This window comes from Stegodyphus dumicola, chromosome 2, assembly GCF_044657685.1.
Source record: "Stegodyphus dumicola isolate Sdum_Otavi_A_Nest chromosome 2, ASM4465768v1".
Taxonomy (NCBI): domain Eukaryota; kingdom Metazoa; phylum Arthropoda; class Arachnida; order Araneae; family Eresidae; genus Stegodyphus; species Stegodyphus dumicola.
Window position 1 is genome coordinate 263,988,577 of NC_140769.1, and position 24,524 is coordinate 264,013,100.

Below are 24,524 nucleotides of genomic sequence, written 5' to 3' on the forward strand. Positions count from 1 at the left end.
CGCGTGAGACTGCCTATCGGAAATTCTGAAGATATTCTGTTTTTAAATATTTTGTGATTTTGCCTTTGAATCGAATTTTATGTGTAAGCGGAAAGAACGTGATATTTAATAAATAAAGTAAACCTAAAAAATGTTACTAATAAAAAGACAAAAAAAAAAAAAAAAAAAAAAAAAAGGTTTTGTAAAGTCATCTTAGTAAGAAAATTGCCATATTATGAACTGAGGGGGAGGGGGAAAAGAAAAACGAATGCGAACACTTCACGCTGTATAGGGAGTTCTAAACGCATATTGCTAAACGATTTTTAAAATTTCTGTAATTTTGCTGTTGAATTGTATATGACGTAATGTGAAAAAAATTATGCTTAATAACAATGTCAAAAAGACAAAAAAAGGGGGGGGAGGGATAGTTAGGAATGAGTGTGCTGTCAGACTGTTAGACTGCGAGCTCAATGAGAGTTAAAAAAAAATTAAGAATCTCTTTTGAGCGATCGTTAAAATCTGAAACTTTTCAGACTTTCAATTTTATTTATTTATTTTTTCATTGGCGTGCTAGTAAATGCATGATCTTTGTTGATATCATCCATTGAAATAGTACGTTATCCTATATATACAAGTCTTAAATTCAGACGGAGATTTGCTGGACTATTTTTTGTTTGAGTGAAGTAGTAATTTCAGTTGGGGTTTCAAAGAGGACAAGATATCTGGTATCTTTTATTTTATTACACTATTTATGGTTTAATAATTTATTAAATCTTTATTTATATTTACATTTTACTAGATTTTAAATTATTTTATTATTTGATTTATTTTGTTTCTCTTTTCTGATGGATTTCCTCCGGCACTTCTGGAAAGGCTGAATAAAATTTTAATTTCTATTTAGCCTTTCTGCACTTGGCATACCTATTGAAGCGAATTGCTTACGGCAGAAAACTTTGTTTCAGGCTAACAGTACTCTTTTGGTCCGATAATTTAAATATCATCCTAGAAAAGAACAAATTTGCAGACATCAAAGCGCGGTTTTCTATTCGCTGCTTAGAAAATAGATGTTCAGAGCTTCAGACTATATAACAGAAAAGCTAATGTACTGTTCTGACAAACTTTTTTGAGAGAAGAATACACTAAGGTTTATAAACAGAATACTTTCAGCTCCCTGCCTCAGAACCATGTTATCCAGTAGCTTGCTGAGTAGGAAGGGTCTTGATGTTTACATTTTTCACCACTATTTGAATTTGTTGAAAAATTGTACGTTTAACTGTAACCGTATAGCAGGCATAAAATAAACAGTAAACAAAAAAGTAATTTGAATCTGTCATTTCGTGTGAACCGGTGGAAAAGAATAATTGGAAGGAAAGTAGCGCATTATTCCGTTTCAAGCATTTTTCGACAAGTGAATAATCTTGTTTTGGGTTCCTTCTAAAGTGTAGTTTGTCTTCTTACATTAACTATGAAAGCATTATCTAATTGGATTATAATGAGTGTCGCAGATACTACGTTTCGTATTAAAATTAATGCCGCAGTAATTAACTGTATTTTTAATTAGTTGCAAGAAGTTTGTAAAGTCTGCAAACACTAGTAACTGATTTACATTGTAGTATTCGCAGTGGTCGAATCTTGGAAACGAAGTAGAAACTTTTTTTTTTTTCTTTCAAATGTTATATCTATAAGATAATCTTACTGGTTAATAGTTAGCTTAGCAGTTTGCAAGAATGTGTTTAATGTCTTAATGATCATTACATATATAGTATCATAAACATTTTTTTCACTCTCTTTTTTCTTTTTCTCTTTCATTTTCATTACAGTGTATTTTCCTTTTAAATTTAATATTCTTTATTCCTCTCCTCCAGAATTTTGTTTTGCTTTTCTCTTTGTTTTTGAATTTTAATGTCTGAAATCATAAGAATACTTTTTGACTTTAGTGTCTGTGCTCTAATTTAGATAAATTCCAAGATACTGTTTTGTTCAAGTAGTATTCTTTTAAATAGAATAAGTGTGCTGTCACTCCTCCTGCTCTGCAAATTTCATAACCATTGGGGGAGGATTGTAATATTTGTCAGCCTCTGAATTATTGTAATCAATCTTCCGTTGGTATAACAAATTTTTGTTCAGCATAAATTTAACAGGTGTAAATTGTTTTTATTGTTGTTACTTTAACTCCAGTTTATTTGTACTTAAATAAAATGTTTCAATTTAAAATCACACTGAGATCACAAGTATCTAGACTCGGAAAGGCTCATAACATAAAGGCCATGAAGGGAGAGTCATATGATCAGAGTCCTGAATGGGTTACAGCTCTTCAATTCCTCTGTCAGAGCTCAAGTACTCAAAATCCAGGACAAATCAGTTAGTAAGAGGGTAAGGAACTCTATGTGCATTTTAAAATTTAGGGAATCACTTTTTCTGACTGCATTGAGGAAAGTGAAAATTTTGTGAATGTCAACAAAATTTTAGTAATTATACTTACCAAATTTTAGGTATGTTCAAAGTATCTTCTCCATCATCAGTGCATTTTCGTAGCAAATTTTCCAAAGAATAAATGCTTCAAACTATCCACTGCTTGGAACCAGTGAAATGCATGCTTTTATAATTTTATCAATCTCATCTTTGGAATGAAAACAATCATGTAAACTTTGTTTTAGATTAAAAAATAGTGAAAAGTCACATATAGAGAGATCAGGAGATTAAGCTGATGTCCCATCACTTTGATGTGCTTTTGTCTCTAAATTCAACTGTCAGTCTTGCTGGATGAGAAGATGCATCATCATGGTGAAGTATAAGTAATATTCATTTTTGAAGAATATCTGAAAGACATTTAGAAGAGTACCAGTTAGTTGTAATTGTCTTCTGTTTAACTTGATGGCTTTAACTCATTCTATACTTCTGAAGGAAGTTGCATACATTACTTTTTATGTGGCTTATTGTCTATTCACATTGTTGGTTAGGTGTCATCTTCAAAGATCCATGCTTTACTTTCTTGATATGTTGGAACGTCAGAATACGGTTTGTATGTTCATCACCAGTCAGGGGCTTTGCTAGAGGGGGGCAAAGGGGGCATCTGTCCCCAGACGCAGAATCCAGAGGGCCCCAAACTGATGTTACGACATTTTAGAATTAAATGCTTTCCATCCTTGGCAAGCAGTAAGGGGCGTGAAATCTTCAGTTGTCCCTGGGCGCTGAAAACCCTAGCTACGACTCTGTCACCAGTTATAATTTTAGAAATAATGCAGTGTCCACCATCATTAGTTAAGTAATTTTAGGGTTTTCTTATTGATTTTGACTGGCTCCAGTTTTTGGTGTTCTGTTAATTTATAGAGGTGCCAATGATAAACTAGTTTTTTCATGCAGTTCTTCTCGAATAATTTTATGTAGAGCTGCGGTTCCAGTGTTAAATTCCTTCTGTATCATTTGATAAGTACAGCGATTATCAGTGATTAATATTTTTCTTATGGCAACACATTTTCTTTGACTGTAACTGACAAATGACTTCCTGTTTGTTTTTCATCCACGAGAGAATTTCGACCTCTACAAAATCCTGTAAGTCATCTGACTACAGTGGCACCAGATGGAGCTTCATTTTGATGAGCTAATTGTAGACAATGATGGCATTCTACTTGATTTAGCTCTACTTTAAAATCATAGAAAAATCTTGGCAAGATAGTGCTTTTGTATCAACTCCATTTTAATTTCTTTCAAGAGTTATTGTAGGGTAGGTAAATTGCAGTTATTGTCACAAATGATTGTCTGTGACATAAAAGAGTTCAAATTTTAATATCTAGCAAATACACCCAACTCTTCTTTTACACAATAGATACATTCTTTAAAAAAAAAAAAAAAAAGTGCCCCCCTCCCCCCCCAAAAAAAAGATCGTGTAAAAAAATACATGTAAATACAGTAAATTTGGGGATATGTTTGACAACTTTAAGAAATCATGTAAGATGGAAAAACTCTAAATATATTCCCTACAAACCATGCAAAACAGGTAATAATGAAATCCAAATTGCATATTTATAAAACAAAGACAATTAATTTTTAGTACAAAAAAAAAAAAAATTTAAATTAGTGTACAGTGAAAATTTAGTCTATAAGTACATATAAAAATTTAAATTGAAATTAGGAATAAAAAGAACTGAATTGCTTTCACTTGCTGTTGATTGATCCATATTGCTGTTTGATCAGTGATTTAATTTACATTGATTCAACTGGGGGGGAATGACGGGAGAAGTTTAAACTCAATAAATTTGAAAAATTTTTTAAAAATGGGGGCAGGGATTAATGCTAGAATAAAAAATTCATGTAAAAAATTGTAGTGTTTCGTATTGGTGTTATACGAAACAATATAATTTTTTAAAATGTTACAATGTTGTTTCAATGTTATTTCAAAATTGTGTAAAAAAAGAGTTGGGTGTAATTGTTTTTTCATTTGTATTTTATCCCCCATCGTAAAATTTTCAGAGTTTTATCTGCATTTTCTGTGGTCAAATGTTGCAGAAATCATATTTTTTTTAAACAGTTTAATTAAATTTACTGCTCTTTTGAATTTAGGTTGGAGCTCCATATACTTTACTTAAATTAAATAATCCAGTCCAATACTATGTGTGATGCTGCTAGAGTATCTCAATGTGTAAGTTACACTGAATGTCAAATCATAAAACAGAATGATACAGTTGTGGTAAATTATTTAGATCAGTGTTTCTCAATCTGTAGTCCGCGGACCATTAGTAATCCTTGAAACCTATCCTTGTGATCCTCGTCATTAAAAAAAAAAAAAAAAAAAAAAAAAGAAATTAAATAAAATTGCAAAAAATAAAATTCAGTTTAACTGTATATACCATGCTAAGCTGAAAATCTCACACTGTTGAAATTTACACATGACCATTGTCCATTACGTTTTCTTCCAAGACTGACATTCCATGAAATTTATTACCAGTTATAGGTACAGAATTCCCACTCTAGTCTTAGCAACAAAAGAAGGACTTAAAAGCCATGTGACTGTGGTGCTTCTTACCAGCATATATCCAAACATAGAACATCTATGCAAAAATCGGCAGGTTCAGCCAAATCATGTTGTGAATGCCAACATTTATTTAACTTTTAGTAAATAAAATAAAGGTTATCTAAACTCTGATAGCCTTGAATTATTAAAAACAAATATAACTTTATCCCTTAACTTAATTACTTAATACTAATATTAAAATTAATTAATTGTGCTTTAAAAATATAAGGAGTAACATATGCTAAAACAAATTGCTTTCGAAGGGAACAAAAGTAATGTTGTGCGCAGGACATTCTTCTAACTTATAAAAGTGGTCACTGCAAAAAAAGTTTGAGAAACACTGATTTAAATAATATGCTAAATAATGTATTTTACTATTGAACATTTTAATGAATCTCTAAGTTATTAATATATGATTTTTATTTTATCCTCATCAGGATAAGAAATTATAAGATTGTCCAATCCACGTGGACAAAATGGAATGAAGAATTGTCGACAATTCCATTTGCTGTGGACTCGGAGTTATTTGTCTATAGCAGGAGATTTGACATATTGCTTATCTCTCTTCTAATATCAATTTTTTAAATTTTATATAGTATTTTTGTCTTAGGTCATATTGCAGCAGATTTTATTTTGATTATTTGCTAAAAAGACAATTTAAAAAAAAATATACTGTTCATTATTGCATTCTTTATTTATATTATAAAACTTGTTTAATGGTCTTCCATTATTTTAATTTCTTTTCTGTTTGGCACTTTTGAATTACAGTACAAAGTCCGTAATCCGGACTCGTCGGGACTTCGACGATTCTGGATTAGGGTTTTTTCCAGATTATAGATCATCAATTTAAATCTGGTAAGATGGCATGTAGAAATTACACAATTAAAAATATGAAACTGTAATTTATGAAATAAAGAGCAATTATGATCTAAAGGGTATCAAATTTTACAAAAAAAAGCTTAATATTTATTTTTTTACTTTATTAAACATTTCTCTCAATGTAACTTTTTTCACTATCAGAAGCACGCATGGATAAACGCTTTACTGGCTTTACGCACATATCAAACGCGCATGCGTAAGTTTGTGGCTTTGAGGTCTGGATTATAGATCATTCGGGATAATGGATGTCTGGATTACGGACTTTGTACTGTATTTCTGGACATTTATAATCATGCAGATAAAATTCAGAAACAGCTTTGTTCAAAATTATTTGGCTGTTCCTTGAAAAAGACCAAAGAATTTTCAACTATTTATTTTATTGTATTAATTTTATTATGTAAATTTTTTGAATTGTTTTGTTTTTGTTTCAGGTTTGATGTATGGTCTTCTAGACTTTTTGCCACCAACTTTGATTTAATTATTATATATTGATTATTTAATTAATTTTGGAGCATACTAGGCTACTGCTTTCTCTCTCTTGCTGTATAGTTAATGAAAGGAAATTAAACCTAAAATTTCAATTTAAAGTTTTAAATGGATTTTTAGACCTAAGAAGAATTGGTCTTCATTTATAATTAATATATAATTAATTCATACATGTCTATATATACGTAAGAAATGGAATGGGATAATATGCAGGTACTAAAAATATTTTATGCTTTTTCTTATGTAATGTGTAGTTTTTTGGTATTATTACTGCAAATAGTGTTATTAATCATTTTTCGTGCAACAAGGTGATAAAGTTTTCAAATTGTGTTTAAAATTTTGCAGGCTTAGATGACCTTTTTTTAGGAGTAAAATTCCTGAAGTTCAAATATTAATATTACTCACTGGGCTGTTTGGTTTGAATTTACAAAAGCTGGAAAACTGGATTTGCTGATACCGAATTTAGATGGAGCTTGGAATTTCTGATTCTATATCACTGAGTTTAATTTGACTTGTTTAATAAAATTTAAAGATTTTATTTATTATTCTTTTGAATTTTTTTAATATTGTTTCTGTGTTTCCTTTTGTAAAACGTCATGATTTAACATCTATGTGTTTGTTGATACTACATGTTCATTTCTAATAAAAGAAATCATATTGTGTCTAATATATTTATTACAAAAATGTTTTTTCAGTATTAGCAGTCTTTCTTCCAAATGTAATAAAATTTAATTTTGTTCTATTGATATTATAATTTTTCTGCATTTTAATACTTAATAGTGATTTATATTTTGAAGCCAAGCATTTGTATATACTGTTAATAATACTTGATCATTATTTATAATTTATATTAAGACTTTAGTTAGCCATGACCTAAGACATATTTTAATTACGAGGGCTATCCAGAAAGTAGATTACGTTTTGGAATAAAAAAATAAACAAAGTATAGGAAACAAATTTTATTATATACAGATGAAAGCCACACTCAAATACTACTTTTCTACATAGTCACCATACAAATTAAGGCATTTATCGTAGCGATGTACGAGCTTGGAAATTCCTTCGTCGAAAAATTCGGCCGCCTGCGCCTTCAACCACTTCGTTACCTCTTCTTGCAGCTGTGCGTCGTCATCAAAACGCTGCATAGCCAGCCACTTCTTCATTGCTGGGAATAGGTGGAAGTCGCTCGGTGCCAGGTCGGGACTGTACGGCGGATGAGGAAACAACTCCCACTTAAAAGATTCAAGAACTTTACGAGTGACATTTGCCGTGTGGGGCCGGGCGTTGTCGTGAATCAACAAGATCTTAGAGCTCAACATTCCTCTGCGCTTGTTTTGAATTGCTCTTCTGAGTTTTTGGAGAGTTTGGCAATACCTTTGAGAGTTTATTGTAGTGCCTCTTTCCAGGAAGTCCACCAAAATTACACCTTTTCTGTCCCAAAAAACAGTCGCCATCATCTTCCTTGCCGACATTGTTTGCATGCATTTCTTGGGTTTTTGGGGAAAACTTGTGTGCCCCCACTGCATTGATTGCAATTTCGTTTCACAGTTCACATGTTTCACCCATGTTTCGTCACCAGTAACGATGCGATCGAGTAAAGAGTCACCATCCTTATGGTAAGCGTCCAAAAAGTTCAACGCTGCAGCCATTCGCTGATTTTTGTGGTCCTCTGTCAAGATTTTTGGAATCCATCTTGCACAAAACTTGTGGTAACCAAGCTTTTTGCTGATGATTTCGTGCAACAAACTTCGCGAAATTTGTGGAAAACTCAAAGAAAGTTCCGTTATTTTGAAATTTCGATTTTCACGGACTTTAGCATCGACTTTTTCGAGAAGTTCGGCGGTCGCTATGCTGGGTCTCCCACTTCGATCTTCGTCGTGAACATTGGTTCGGCCATTTTGAAATCTTATGACCCACTGACGCACTCCACCTTCAGTGATAATGTTGTCCCCATACACTTCACGAAGCTGCCGATAAATTTCTATCGGTTTACAGTTTTTTGCAGTCAGAAACCTTATTACTGAGCGCAGCTCGCGGGATTTTCAATTAACGCAGACATTTCAAACCGTCACAGTATCTGAACGGAGCACAGCACGAACCTCTCACTAGCACGGCTAGATGCAGACTGAGCTGCACAACGCTCTGACCCCAAGATGGCCGCGCTAGCCCCGCCCCTAGCGGACACAGACGGAAACGTAATCTACTTCCTGGATGGCCCTCGTAATTGGCATTATTTACAACTTCTAACTAGTTACTTAACAATTATCTTTATTAACTTATTATATTTTAACTTTACTGCAGTATTTTTGAGTAGTTATATATTTTGAAGCATTAGCTGATTATGATTTATAAGTAATGGTTTATTAGATTCATAGAATTATTATTTGTAGGTATAATTATTAGTTGTAAGAATTTTATTACTTTATTGTACTTTGTTATTTGTAACTTAGTATTGGTGTTAAATAACTTTTAATCATTGCAAGTTAATATTTAATATATTATGTGTAGAATATTGCAAGTGGAATGCTGTTTCTCTTTCAAAACTAGAAAGGCATGAATTTTCTAAGCCAATTAAAATTATTATTCAAATGTATAAACACATTTCGCTTGAGAAGTTCTGTTTGAAGTTTTAAACAGAGGAGGTTAACAAAAATTTTTGGCACTCTTTAATTTTCCCATTCTTCCAGTAGTAATGTATTTAGTTCGTCACTTGCTTTTTCTTATGTATTTCATATTTTGCAACATGTTTCAGGAAAATGATAGGATGCTTTCAAATATTTAAATGGCTTTTGTTAGGTTTTAAATTCTATACTATATATATATATTAATAATTTCTTTTTCCTGAGATTTTATCGCATGTTTAAATATGAAAGCTATTGAATTTTTTATTTTATGAAGCTATTTTTGAATTTTGAAGGTATTGAAAGTTAAAGATATTAAATTTAATGGGGTTTTAAATTAATGAATTAAATAATTTTCATTCATGTTTATGAATTATTTATATTTTCTTATTTTGTAATGTATATGGCTGAATAATTCATAATAAATAACCCTTTTAAGGGCCACTCCTGCTTTGGTTTTATAAAATGGAAAACAATTAAAATTTAATGGAATTAAAAATTTGATGTGTTATTAAAATAATAGAATCATTTTCATTATATATTCTTAATTATTTATATTTTCATATTTCATAATTCATATGGCTGAATGACTCATAAAAATGACCCCTTTAAGGAGTACTCTTGCTTTGGTTTTATAAAATTGGGAAAAATTTGAGTTTGATGAATTATTAAATTTATGAATGGAATCATTTTCATTTATGCATTCTTAATTATTGATACTTATTTTTGTATCTAAAAATAACATTTTAGTAGCATTTAACATTTCATTTAAAAACATAATTTTTTAATTGTTTACATTTATTTTCATGTTTAAGAATAGCATTTAGCTATACTATCAAAGATTTTTTGTATATTTGTGAACAATTATTTTGTCCTACATGTGGAACATTTTATAAAATTAAGGGAAAAAAAAACAGCATATGGGTGTTGCAGTGGACATAGCACATAACAAAATATGAGTTAGCTACAAACTTCTAAAGTATTGATTTCACATTATAACGTCATGGAAATGCAGCTAGCGAAAGATATACAGTACAAAGTCCGTAGTCCGGACTTGTCGGGACTTCGGCAATTACGGATTAGGGTTTTTTCTGGATTATAGATCATCAATTTAAATCTGGTAAGATGGCATGCAGAAATTATACTATTAAAAATATGAAACAATTTATGAAATAAAAAGCAATTATGATCTATAGGGTATCAAATTTTACAAAAAAAATGCTTAATATTTATTTGTTTATCTCATTAAACATTTCTTTCAACGCGTGCATGCGTATTATTTACGTGCATGCATAAAGTTTGTGGCTTTGAGGTCCGGATTATAGATCATTCTGGATAATGGACGTCCAGATTATGGACTTTGTACTGTACTTATTAATGAATTAAATGGTATAAGTAAGTTGTAAATCAATGGGGAGAAGTAATAGAGGGAGGGTATTTTAAAAACTGATCAGTCAAGTATTTGTTAAAAGTGGTTATTTTACTTTTCTTTCAGCAATGAAACTTGCACTGGAGGCATCCCATTCTTCTTCTAACTCGGGCATGTCCATGGGCCCCTCGTACCCGCCTCGAAAGAGAACGACTTTTGACTCCCGGCAGTTACATGTAATGCAGTCCTATTTTTCCATGTGTGGAAATCCTAGTAACAAGGATTTGGAACAGCTCGCTCAAACAACTGGTTTGTCTGAACGTGTCATTAAAGTATGTTTATTTCTCATTTCTCTTTCTCATTAGGCATACCATAATATTTCTTGCTCGAACTGGAACAATTTTGAGAAAATATATGCAGCAGAAAATAAATACTGTTAGGGTAAGTATTGGGTCATTCCATAAGTTCGTGCGCATTAAGAGTATGCGTGGATTTCAATATGATGCATTTACTAAAACAATACAATTTTGAACCTGTTGAAACTTGTCATCATTGGACTAACATATCATCACCAACTATATAACAGTTCATCACCAACTTTCGTAAATATCAAACGCATTTTAATACCCATAGAAATTGAATATAGTTAATCAGTACAAATGTACTGTGCTACATTTTTTATTTTCGTGTGGTGAATCTGACAGGTTTGCAGCAATAAAAATTAATTGTGTACACGGTGAACACACTATTAGTGTAAGGACTGCCCAGAAATGGTTTAAAAAATTTAAAGTTGGAATAAGCAGCATTGATGATGAACCTTGTTCAGGACGTTTTGAACTGTTAGACCCAAATCAAGCGATTAATTCAGAAGTTTATAATGAACAACTTTGCTGTCTAAACTCGAATTGATAAAAAAAAAACGCCCACGATTGGTGACTATCAAGAAAGTGTTGTTTCATCATGATAACGCTAGACCATATACAGCTCGAACAATGCTGCAAAAAATGAGTGAATTTAATTGGGAGCTTTTGCCACATCCTGTTTACTCCTCAGATATTGCCTCAAGTGATTTTCACTTATTTTGTGCCTTACAAAATTTTTTACTGGGAAAAAAAATTAAGTTCTAAACAGGATGTACACAATGAACTTTCAAGTTTTTTTTCATCAAAACCAGAATCTTTCTACAGCAATGGCATAAAAAAACTGCCTGTAAGATGACCAGACATTGTAGATAATGGAGGAAAATATATAATTGATTAAAATGTTAAATTGTGTTTTTTTATGTTATTTAAAAATTTACCAAAGAGTGCGCACAAATTTATAGACTGACCCAAGACATCTTGCACAAAAAAATGAGACAGTTCTATATCTCCTTTTCTACTGAACTGATTGTTGAAATTTAACTTGCGTTTTTAGTGTCTCAAAAGCATGACTTAGAATATATATTATATTAATTGTTGTTTAGAGGTTCATATTCAGAGTAAGGAACCCGTTGATTTTGAACTTCACACTTTATTTAAACAAGTAACGAACGAAAAAGAGCATACAGTAAATCATATTAACCATCACACAGCATAATACAGTCAAAAGTCTTTAATCCGGACTCGTTGGAACTTCGGCGATTCCGGATTATAGATCATCAGTGTAAATCTAGTAAGATGGCTTGCGGAAATTATAAAATTAAAATTATGAAACTGTAATTTATGAAATAAAGAGCAATTATGATCTAAAGGGTATCAAAATTTACAAAGAAAAAAAAGCTTAATATTTATTTATTTACTTTATTAAACATTTCTTTCAATTCGTGCATGCGTAAGGCATACATTAAACATAGTCGAAATTAGAAAATTGCAACCAGAAAACTATTTGATTTATATTTGTGATATTTATAATGACGAGGAATTTGATTTAAATCATATCAAAGATGGAGTACATCAAGATGAAATACTACATTTAGTAAGGAATTATAAACCGAATAAAATAAAAACACCTGCTCTGAAGATAAGGATAGTGCCGACAGATCAACTTCCAGTTCATTGCGCACCGCAACGTTCCCCCTCCCATGCAGAGCAGTGTGAAATTGATAAACATATTTCGGAATGGTTAGAGAAACAAAGGATATGCCTTTATCCATTTTTCGCAGAAATTCCACTTTGTGTTTGATGGACATTGAAACATGCTTTCGCTTTGTAGATCCTTTGGCAGCTCCAGAATCGGAAATTCTTTTTGACATAATCGAAAGTTTATAAGCTTACTTTTATAAAATTGCTCTAACAGTCTGCAAAAAATAATAAACCAGATCCAGTTAGAAGATTAAGGAACAATGCAATCTGCAACATTAACTAAAATAGATAATTAGATAATTTTAGCTTAGCTTATACCGTCCATTATACATTAAACGTATCATGCGCATGCATAAACATATCATGTGCATGCATAAACACATATGTGCATGCGTAAACACATTATGCATTTACGCATGCACAGAAAGTTTGTAGCTTTGAGGTCCGGATTATAGATCATTCCGGATTATGGACGTCCAGATTAAAGACTTTTGACTGTATATCACCACCTTATGCTCAAATGATGGATGTGCCGGGCGATGTCACCGCTGCATCACCATAATTAATACGCATATGCATATTAAAATGTTCACTCATCTCCATGCTCTTCTATCCTTGGCCTTGGACATCCAGTTAGCTATTTTTAAAATTCTTAAGTCTGTTTCCAAACAGTCGAGCCACCTAAGTTTAGGTATCCTCTTTTTTGGGTGCCGCATGGTCTGGATAAGAAGATCTTTTGAGTTACATAATTTTCATCCATTCTGCACAGGTGTTCTGCCCATTTAATTCTCTGAATCCTTATATATTTTACTATATCTAGTTCTTTAAAAGATTTATGGAGTTCAGAGTTAGTTCTTCTCCAGATATTGTTACATTTTATGCCAACAAAAATACTTCTTAAAATTTTTCTTTCAAAGACAGAAATGATACTTTTAGCTTTTTCTGTCATTGGCCAGGTCTCAGCAGAGTAAAGAATGAGTCTAATTAAGCTTTTGTATATTAGAATCTTTGTTTTTCTGCTAATGAAGTTAGACTTTGAGTACTTTTTGAGACCGAAAAGCATCGATTAGCATCTGCAACTGTACTACGGATTTCAGGCATTAAATCATTGAGAATATTAACTTCTGATCCTACATATTTAAATTTGTAAACAGTTTCAAATTTGTAATTCTCAATTTCAAAATAGGGGCTTCTGTTATTACCACATAGCATGTATTTAGTTTTATTTTGGTTGATAGCTAGATGCATTTTGTTTGCTGCAGCCTCTAGAGATGTAAAAGCCTCTCTAAGTGACTCGGGAGTGCGTGAGACTATGTCGATATCGTCAGCAAAGGCAAAAATCTGAACAAACTTGCTAAAGATAGTTCCATGAGTATTAATGTTGGAGTCTTTTATGAATTTTTGGAGGGCAAAGTTAAAAAGCAAGCAGGCCAGTGCATCACCCTGTCTGAGCCCATTTGAAACAACAATAGGCTCTGAGAAATTATTCTGAAATTTAACCCTAAGTTTTGGCCCAGTAAGAGTAATGGCGACCAAATTTATAACAATAGGCTCAAAGGTATTGCAAATTCTCTTATAGCATCAATTAAATATTTTCTGTTTACTGTAGGCAGTCCTAAAATCAACAAAAAGGTGGTGTGTTGTTATACCATATTCATTAGTTTTTTTCAAAACTTGCCTCATGTTAAAGATTTGTTCTGTTGTAGATCTTCCTTTGGGTAAACCACATTGATAATCACCTATAATGTTTTCTGTACAAATTACTAGTCTACTAAAGAGTATACTGGAAAATAGTTTGTAAAAAAAAACAAAGGAGATTGATTCTCCTGTAGTTAGTACATTTCAAAACGTCCCCTTTTTTGTGTATAGGGCAGATGATGCTCAGTTTCCAATCTTCAGGTAAAACTTCTTGGTTCCAAACTGTTTCAGTGAGGTGATGTATTTCGTCAATGTTTAGACCTGCAGCACTTTTAATGAGTTCTGAAGTAATCGAGTCAGGGCCTGGGGCCTTGTTATTTTTGAGCTTTTTAATTACTTCTCTAACTTTTGCCAAAGATGGTGGCAGGATACTCTCGGTATTTGCAGAAGTAATTGAACCAACCCAATTACCCATCCTGCATATGGTCATTCAACAAATTACTAAAGTGCTCATTCCACCTGTGAAGTACATCTTTTCCATCATTTAGGATGTTACGAATTATCAGCTAATTAAATTGTATTCATGGGCTGCCAATTTGAAATCATTGCTGTAATGAATAAATAGAAGAGGGCATTTTTTGTTTCAGCAGCTACACTTTATGACAAAAATGTGAAATATTATTATAATATTCTCTTTCAAATAACTTTTCTGTCATAACACTTCACTTATATATTATTAAAGCCTTTTACTAAAGCTTATTATAGTAAGCTGTTATTATTTGAACTTATAATAAGGAAAAAAGTTATATGAAATGTGTTCTTATTAAAACCAAGAGGTGTTACCGTTGCAAGCCAAAATCCTCTCAAGCATGATTGGGAGGATTTGGGCTGTCAAGGTTGGTAATTACGAAAGACTCAGTTCCCTCCTCCCCCCGGTGTATTCTTCCTTGAAATGGGGCCGAAGCTCAACAGTTAGCAAGCCCAGTGATATCTAATGCATTGCTCTTATTAGACTAATCTCGCATGTCGGACCTAATCAGGATAAACCCGCATATTTGTGTCAAAGAGTACAAGATAGTGTCTGTAAATGACAAGAGCCTTAGGCATCATATAGGTGACAGTACAGTTTTGAACAGTTAATATCCCAAGTGCAGTTTAAAGGTCTCTCATCCCTCTTCCTCTCCCACCAAACCACATGAGAGGACTTTCAGCTCACCATATCTTTCAAGTGCCCCATACCATAAAGACACCTTACAACATCCATGACTTATTCACTTTTTGAACCCAGGTCTCTTGATATTGTAGTCAAAATCACTAAGCACTACCTTGTTGGGAAGCTGGTACCTCATACACATGCAGAAATGCACAGGTGCAGGCCTTGCTTCAATCGGTATCTGTTTTTAATTGGCAATAAATAGTTCTGTTGTAAATAAAGATCAGAAATAGCAAAGCATATTATTGCTAATCCATAATACATAAGATCTTTCATTTATATTTAATACTGTATTTCCTTGCATATTCCACCCTATCTTTTTGGCAGCACGTTCTGATATTTGTTAATAATTTTCCCCTGCTTCAACGCATTCTGAGAACAAGCTCTTCTAAATATTAGAACAAATTTGTCCATGTACTTTACAGCTTCCTAATAAAGACAAATCTTTGCAAACTACTGACAAAGATCACACCAAATATTTCTCTTCTAATTGTTGTACCTCATGCTAATCTAATGCAAGATCTAACCCCCCTCACAGCAAAGCAAACAGGAGTGGATAATTTTGCTGAGTCAGCCGCTTCTTCGCCTTCTTTAATTATTTATGAAGGATTTGAGGCATAAGCAGTAGCAAAGACAACAGTAAGAATGGGTGATATTCATGTTACATAGAAGTAGAAACGAAGCTACCTTATTTCATATTATTATTATGTATTATTGGAATCTAAGTTCCTTTAAAAGAAATAATATTGTGATAGTTACTGGTACTTTATCCAAGATTACTTTTCATTTGATTTGTCCTTACTGTAACCAAGTCCTTTGGAAACTAAATTATTCGCATAATTTCCCTCTCATGATTTTTGGTCAATAATATTAGTGGGAAAAATATGGAAATGCAGTATTAAAAGAGTGCATTTCTCATCAGCATAAAAATACTTTTAAAAACTATTTTTTCCATATTTTTGCTTCTGTCAAATATTATATCTTTCTTTTTTATTCTAGGTATGGTTTCAGAATGCACGCGCAAGACAACGGCGAGAAAACAGCAATACACGCATGCAACACTTTAGGTATGTCGAATGTCTTCAGAACAGCCAAAACTTTCAGACTTCTCGCTAGAACACAGCCTAAAATAATTTCTTTCTGAGTAGTTAATTGTTCAAGATGAAACAACTGTGTTATTTCATAATATCAATTATGTTTTAAAACACTGAAATACACAGAAGATGGCTTTACACTTTGCTTTCAAAGTGACCCACATTATTTGTTTTAATATTTCTCTACTATTGATGAAAAACTCAAAAGCATTGTATTTCAAATGGCAGTGAAAAGTAAGAAATGTGAAAAATCTTGGTATATGTCAGATTATGCTATGGTTGAATTCTCTTTTCTTTTTCTATTTAAAAGTTACTCCAAATTTTGATGCTGATGGTTTTTTTAAAATTTTATATAAATGTGAAAACATCTTTATAAAAAGTACTTGAATATGGGCAGCACTGAAAATGTTTATAAGGTATTAGCTAATGAAAGGTTTAATGAATCTTATTCAAATGGTCACCATGATTTATTGAAATATTTCAATTTTTGAAACATTTCAACTGATTTTTTATTTTGGAAATTTTTTTGGGGGGATGAAGTGTGTATGAAACAAATGTTTTCAAAATTTTTGAATTTTTTAAAACATTTTAATTGATTTTTTTGACAAAATTTTATTGAAATATTTCAGTGGCATTCAATTATGAAATATTTATTGAATCTTTTTCTTCAAATATTCAAGCATAGTATTTTCTGTCTGTTAAATCTTAAAATTAATTATGTCAGTTAAATGGTATATTATTAATCTGTTAAATAAAAAAGGTCTATCAGAAATTTTTGTCCATTTGCAAAGTGAAAAGAAGTAATACATTTTTCTTTTTCAATAACATTTATTGTACTGTATAATTTCCTTCATTGCTTATGACTTCACTTGCCAGTGTGATGGTAATTCATAAATGCCATTTTTGAAAAAGGTCTTGTTCGTAGAGGTAAAGAACTCAAAGCTTGGTTGATATCTGCTTCAGTTTTGACCCCCCCCCCCTTAAAATTTTTGAAAGAAGAGAAAAAAATGATAATCGGAGGGTGCTCGATCTGGGGAGTATGGTGGATGCAGCAGAATTTTCAAACCATTTCCCTGCGATTTTCTGACAAGTCACCAAATCAGCATGTGACCTGGCATTATGAAGTACAAGCCTCTTTTCTCTGACTGATTTGTTTAAATCGTCTGACAGTGTCTCTTCAAATTGATCTTTTTCTACAGTCAAAAGTCGTTAATTCGGACACCCATAATCCAGAATGATCTATAATCTGGACCTCAAAGCTACAAACTTTCTGCGCATGCACGTAAGGCCTTTACGGCTGAGAATATGCTTGTGCGCATGCACAAAATACGTTTACGAGTGTGCGTTTAATGTATAACGGACAGTATAAGCTAAGCTAAAATTATTTAATTATCTATTTCAGTTAATGTTGCAGATTGCGTTGTTCCTTAATCTTTGAATTGGATCCGGCTTATTATTTTTTGCAGACTGTTAGAGCAATTTTATAAAAGTAAGCTTGAACTTTCGATTATGTCAAATAGAATTTCTGATATATATTTATTAATATGTAAATGATCTACAAAGCGAAAGTATGTTTCGAAGTTCATTAAACAAAAAGTGGCATTGCTACAAAAAATGGATAAAGGCATATCCTTTGTTTATCTAAACTTTAACGTTTGTTTATCTAAACTTTGTTTATCTTTAACGCTGCGCAATGAATTGGAAGTTGATCTGTCAGCACTATCCTTATCTTCAGGGCAGATGTTTTTATTTTATTTGGCTTATAATTCCTTATTAAATGTAGTATTTCATCTCAATGTACTTTGATATGATTTAAATCAAATTCCTCGTCATTATAATTCTCTTCCGATAGCGAAGAAAGTGACAGAGGTTATTGAAGCGAAAAAATTTCGATTGGCAAATTAGTTGGTATTCTCGACACAGCAATTATAGGACTTGAACAGCGGAACTTTGTAACTGAAGAAGAAATTATGTCTGTTTATAGAATTAAAGAGAAAGTATTATCACATAAAACGTAGCAACTTAAAAATAACATTGAAAGAAATGTTTAATTAAGTAAACAAATAAATATTAAGCTTTTTTTTTTTTGTAAATTTTGATACCCTTTAGATCATAATTGTTCTTTATTTCATAAATTACGGTTTCATATTTTTAATTTTATAATTTCTGCATGCCATCTTACCAGATTTAAACTGATGATCTATAATCCGGAAAAATCGATAATCCGGACGAGTCCGGATTAACGACTTTTGACTGTATTAGGTTTCAGAAGTTGAAAATGTATTGGTCCTTGGATCATCCCGCCATATACTCAGCAGTCTCTTATTTGGGCTCAAGCTTGGTTAAGAGGTGGAGGAGAAGGTTGCCTAGGTTCATAGTATGCTCTTAACATTGTTTTCATAGCTAATTCCCTTTTCATTGCCAATTATCATCTGGTCCATGAAAGGGTTGTTATTGTTCTGAATAAGCAAAGATGTGTATATGATGCCTTGATGATGCAAATGTTTCTCACTTAACTCACAAAGTGTCCATCTAGAATTATTACAGACCAGTTCTGGTTTCTAAATATGGTTCTAAATGGTTTGTTGATCTGGATTAATCTTTATTACAGTCTCCAGTGCTGTCAAAAAAGGATCTTATTCTGTCATGCGCTTGGCAATAGTGTCATTGATCAAAGATGGCTGTCCTGAATGTGGCTTATCATTAAGGTCAAAATCACCTGCTACATAATTTTTGAACCATTTCCTGCACATTCTGTCTGAAACTGCATCTCCATCAAAAACTTTCACTAAATATAACTTTAAAACAATTTAGTGGTAAAATTATGTTTGAGATGTTTGGCTACACTCTGAAATTTTCAGATTGCAGGTAGTTATTTATATTGTTTAGTTTATTTATTTTGTTAGGTTATTTATGTAAACACTTTGTGCACTACAATATCAGTCTGGCTAAGATAATTCTAGCTGCTGAATTTGTAAAAACTGATTAGCTTATATTTAAAGAAAATATTCTCAATACTTGAAATGAAAGTTTTCATGTGCTGGATTTTGCAGTACAGTCCTGCTTATCCATAACACTGTAAGCATATATGAAAAACAAAATGCATTAAAAAATAAACACAAATATTTACATACATTTCATAAATTTAAAATATACTCAGTTCATTTGTTTTGGTAATAAAAATGTGTTTATTTTTACAACAGGGAAACAGTATGAGAAGATTTAAAAACAAACTGAACACAACCAATTGATTTTTGAGTTAAATAATCTAATATTATTTTAAGCAGGTTTATTACTGTAATAAACAAAATGTTATTTTATTCCCCTAAGAATATGAAGATGTGTGTTATTAAATAATAATGCTGTGAATATATAAAGTATTTCCACATAAAAATTAAGTTTATTAGTAAGGAACGTAAAAGCCAGCAATAATTCGTATTTTTTTATTATATAGTAATTAGAAATGCTAAATTTATTTCTAATACATTAGAGAAAAAGAAAGAACCCTTAAAAATCATATTTGATTATATGTTTCCCTTCACATTCTCTTGTATTGTTCACACTTAAAATATTTTCTGATGTAATAAGTTCTTGATGCTTCCTTAACTCAGTTTGACATTGTATAAAATTTAACACAATCTAACAATAATGAGTTGTAAAATGATATAAAATGTTATGGAAAACGTATTGTACATAAAACTTTGAGATGTATAAAATAAATTTTTATTTTAAAAATTGACTGAGTTTTTATTTTCTGCATATAACTTTTTTTTTTTTTTTTGGTAAATTCTTGTGGCAATATTTATTTTAGGCTTAATTGTCTTCTTAGTTACACCAAAAATCGTTCTCATTTTGAAACACAAATTCTCCTATAGTTTGCTGGTTGGTTTGGTGACTTTTGATAATTTTTAAGCCAATTTGGCTGCAGAAACTTGTTTCAGTGATTTAAGAATTTCAGAATGCCTTTTCTCCCGTGGGATAGGTTATTAAATGTAGCAGGTTTATTATAATATCACTGGAATGATGGTAATATATAAAGTTACATTGTTTTAGAAAAAATGCAATAAAAATTAAGTGTTTTTATTTCCAACTCTTGTACTTTAAAATGTTTTCTGATTTCATATTTGGTGATAAAGGTTTAAGCCATAATTTGAAATTTTCTTTTTTTTTGGGGGGGGGGGTAACAAAAGCACAAAAGTACTATAATTTGCAATTTCTTTACATTTCTTTCTATCTTTTTAGCCCAAAGGGGCAATTTGCGAAGAAGGGGTATTAATTTCGTTTTGGCATTCTGCTTCGATTCACTATAAACGGCAAATCACTATTTAAATTGTTGCCACCAAATATTACAGACCTGCATTATATTTAAAGAAATTAAATAATGAAGAATCTGCATAAATGTACGTATGTTTCTCGCACTGTGATAAAACAATGATACCTAGAGCCATCCAATTTTGAATAATGTACGTCTCCACCCGAATACGGGCATCTGGAAGCCCAATTTGGAATTTGTTTTATTATGTGTTCCATATTTTGTAAAGCATTTATGAGTTTTTCATTAAGAAGCTCAACGATTTCAAAGCGAGTAATGGCAACACCGAATGGGGGGGGGGAGAATTTTTATCTCCAGCACACGAGACTGTATCTGAAATTCTAAAGATATGCTCTTTTTAAAAGTTTTATGATGTTACTGTTGAATTGAATTTTATGATTTAAGTGCAAAGAACATGATATTTAATTAACAAAAGTAGCACACAAAATGTTTAAAAAATGCCCCTTTGGGCATAATATAAAACCTGAAAGTTTTCAGATTTTATCCCTTTTCTCTTATTATTTTTTTTTTGGGGGGGGGTATCAGAAGCACAAAAAGGTACTATCAAATAGCTGTTCATTGGCTTCAGATTTGTTTAACTATTTTTCCATGTTTGATTGTTTTAAATTATTCACATCATATGTCTGTTTTCTCTGAAAAATCCATTATATATATTTTTTCCTAATTTTTCTCCAAAATCTTCTACTTTTTAAACTTTATATATATGCATGATTTGATGCAAATAACAGTTACATGATGAAATTAGCACCTATATATGTGCTAAATCCATACATGTTAGCAGATATGCTATTTGCATATCTGCTAACTGCTATTTGCATCAAGTTGGTCTGTCAAAATTTATATGAGAAAGCATATTTTTAATTGCTAAAGCATTGTTTCAAAATATCATTGGTAATGTTGAATCCAGCTGAACAATATATAGTGATTTTCATAAGGAATACAAATGGATGATCTTGTTGTATTGTGATGTAAATATTTTATTTACTGTGAATTATTCTTGTAATTTAAAATCTGGTGTGCATTCACAATATACAGTTATGAACTACTGGTTATGCAGATTGATCTCTCTGAATAAGCTGAAAAAAATTGACAGTTTATTATGACTAGTAATGAAACAGAGCAAAATAAGTAGATAAAAATAATTTGAGAAAAGCACAGATGTTACACAGACTCTGCTTTAACACACCAGGGATATTACAAATGATTGATATCACTTACAAAGTATAATGCATTCAATTAATGCTTTGAACATGCTTTTTCCCAAAGTAGTCAAAATTGAAACTGAGTCTTGTAACAGCTGTTAATATGGATTTGCCTGGCCTTCAGATAACTTTGGAGAAAATCTTTCCCAGGACTTGCCGAAAACCATGAAGGCTTTTCGCAGCAGCTCCTGTCTATATTTTGGGTTCTTTTTGAATGAATTTTCTGGCACTTTTATGCAAGGTACAAGGGTGCCCAGCACCCTTATGAAGTTCAATATCTAGCATGAAGAATGCAACTTTCATCAAGATTTATGGACGTTCCTTTGTATATCTAAGTGGACAGTTGCCAACTTGAATAAAGGTGCCAGTACCTTTTACAAGTTAGCCATTGTTCATGAAGACATAAGAGGTTATCAGCACCCTGATGAAGTTCAGTTGGTACTTTCATATCAACTCAACTAACAACAATAGAAGTTGTTGCATTTTCTGAATGTAGCAACCCTGCTCATAACTATCCTTCAGACAAGCAATGTCGCCATTTCCATACGTGTTCTTTTGTTGTATTTCAAGTTATAACGGTTTTTGTAGACAAGCCATGATATTTTTTACCTTAAACTAAATTTTAAAATACGACTTGTGGATTTTTGCAGCAGTGGAACAAAGGTACTTACGTGTTATCTCAATCACTTCAATAAATCAAACACCTTTGGAGTCGCGAAATTTTGAGAATGTGAAAAAAAACTCTGGCAACCATGCTCATAACAATTTCTTAGTCCAGCAATGTTGCCATTTTCTTATGCATTCTTTTTTTTATGTTCCACATTCCAACAGTTTAATAAACAAATTGGGATATTTTCTTGCTTTGAATTTAATTTAAAACACCTACTCGTGAAATCTGCCAAAAATGTAAGAAACTGGAACAAAATGTTTGCAAGAGTACCACAAAGTCTCTAAAGGGACGAGGAGATATTTGTTTAATAGATGCTGAGGTTTGTGCAATGCCAAAACTTTGCAGTTCTCTGGTATTTTTTAAACAAAAACTGATCTCTGATTGATGATTTTTTCATGTGTTGATAATGTCTGCCGACTTATGATAAATATTGGCAGTTTAAGAATGTTTCTTACAAAAATGTGTAAAAAACCACCGATTTGCACCCTATAACTTTTATCTTTTCATCTGCTATCCAGATGAGATGGTGGTTAGTGACTCTGAGTGCTGTACCGAATGACCCATGTTCGAATCACAGAGAGGACATGGATGCTTGTAAATATTTAGTATCTTGGCATGGGCATGGCAGCATGGGGCAATCTAAATGTATGGTTAGCTGAAAATCTTCTTTGGTATGGTGGTAGGGACATGAAGGTAGGAAGTAAGAGGGGAGACCCTAACTGGTTTTTCCCATACCCTGCTTTGAAACACTAGTGATCCCTTCAGAGAGACCAAAACGTTCAGTCACTTACGGTTAAGATGAATGGGTTTTGACACAACCAGATGTAAACATTTTGTAATTACATCGTAAATATAGATATAAATGTAGTATATATTTTTCTTTTTCTACAATATTTCAGAGTCCTAAGTATATGAAAATAATACATTTTTAAACAACATTTCATTCTGAATGGAATTAAATGCTATACTTTTCACAGAACAGTTTGCTCAGAACAGTTTAATTTGAATGAAATCTTTTCACAAGTTTTGGTTAATTACATTAGAAAGAAATGTTAAGGTAATTTGATTTCATTCAGTTAAGGATTACAAAAATTGAGATCAAAGTTTATTGTATTATTAATATTAAAATTACACATTATTTGTTTTCTATTTACAGACCTTCTTCCTAAAATACTTTCTCAAATATGACATGTTTTTTTAGCTTCTGAAGCATCTTTTAAATTGAAAATCTGAGCCAACTTCTAATTAATGCTCTATTTGGTCCATTTCAAATTAGAGCACCTTTTATTTTAATAGTGAAATACATTAAATATTGGTGCTGATATCCATGCACTTAACTTTTTCTGAACATTTCTTAAAGGGAATAAAAAAAGAATTTTTTATTTTTTAATATATTATTTGAAACTTGTGACTGAGTTATTATAAAATGTAAGGGAATAATTCTTCAGATTTTTTTGGCCCTTAATTTCAACAATACACATTCTAAAACTCTTTTTTACTACTTCCTTAAGTACACATCTCATAGACTTTGCTTTACAATACCTTTTAACAGATTGCTTTCCAGTACAAAAAATTCTTGCTTAAATAGTTTGATAAACGTATTTGTCAACAGAATTTCAATATATGTTTACAATTAATTGTTAAGGTATATTATAGGATAATATTTGTAATCATTATAAATTTAAATTTATTTAATAACTAGATTTCTTCACAGTCGTTTATGAAACTTTATTCACAAGAGTTTATCAATGAATAAATACTTCACTTCCCAATACATTTATAAATAATTTAATATACATTTACGTATTTTGTTAAAGGCAGATACACACATTTTGCAAGCATATGCATAAATACCCATACATATTTCATATTTTTCATTTTCGACGTGGGCAAATATTTAATTTTTGTGCATTTACTATATTTTTCCGAGTAAAATAATTTACAATAATTTAGCATATACTATAAA

At 31.5% G+C, this 24,524-nt stretch overlaps 1 long non-coding RNA gene across 1 annotated transcript; it reads left to right on the forward strand.

Moving 5' to 3' along the window:
* Window positions 1–1,294: 1,294 nt before the first annotated feature.
* Window positions 1,295–20,092, forward strand: LOC146998966 (uncharacterized). Its single transcript, XR_015039854.1, has 2 exons — window positions 1,295–10,677; window positions 16,259–20,092. It is a non-coding gene; the product is annotated as an uncharacterized LOC146998966 (long non-coding RNA).
* The last annotated feature ends 4,432 nt before the right edge of the window (window positions 20,093–24,524 follow it).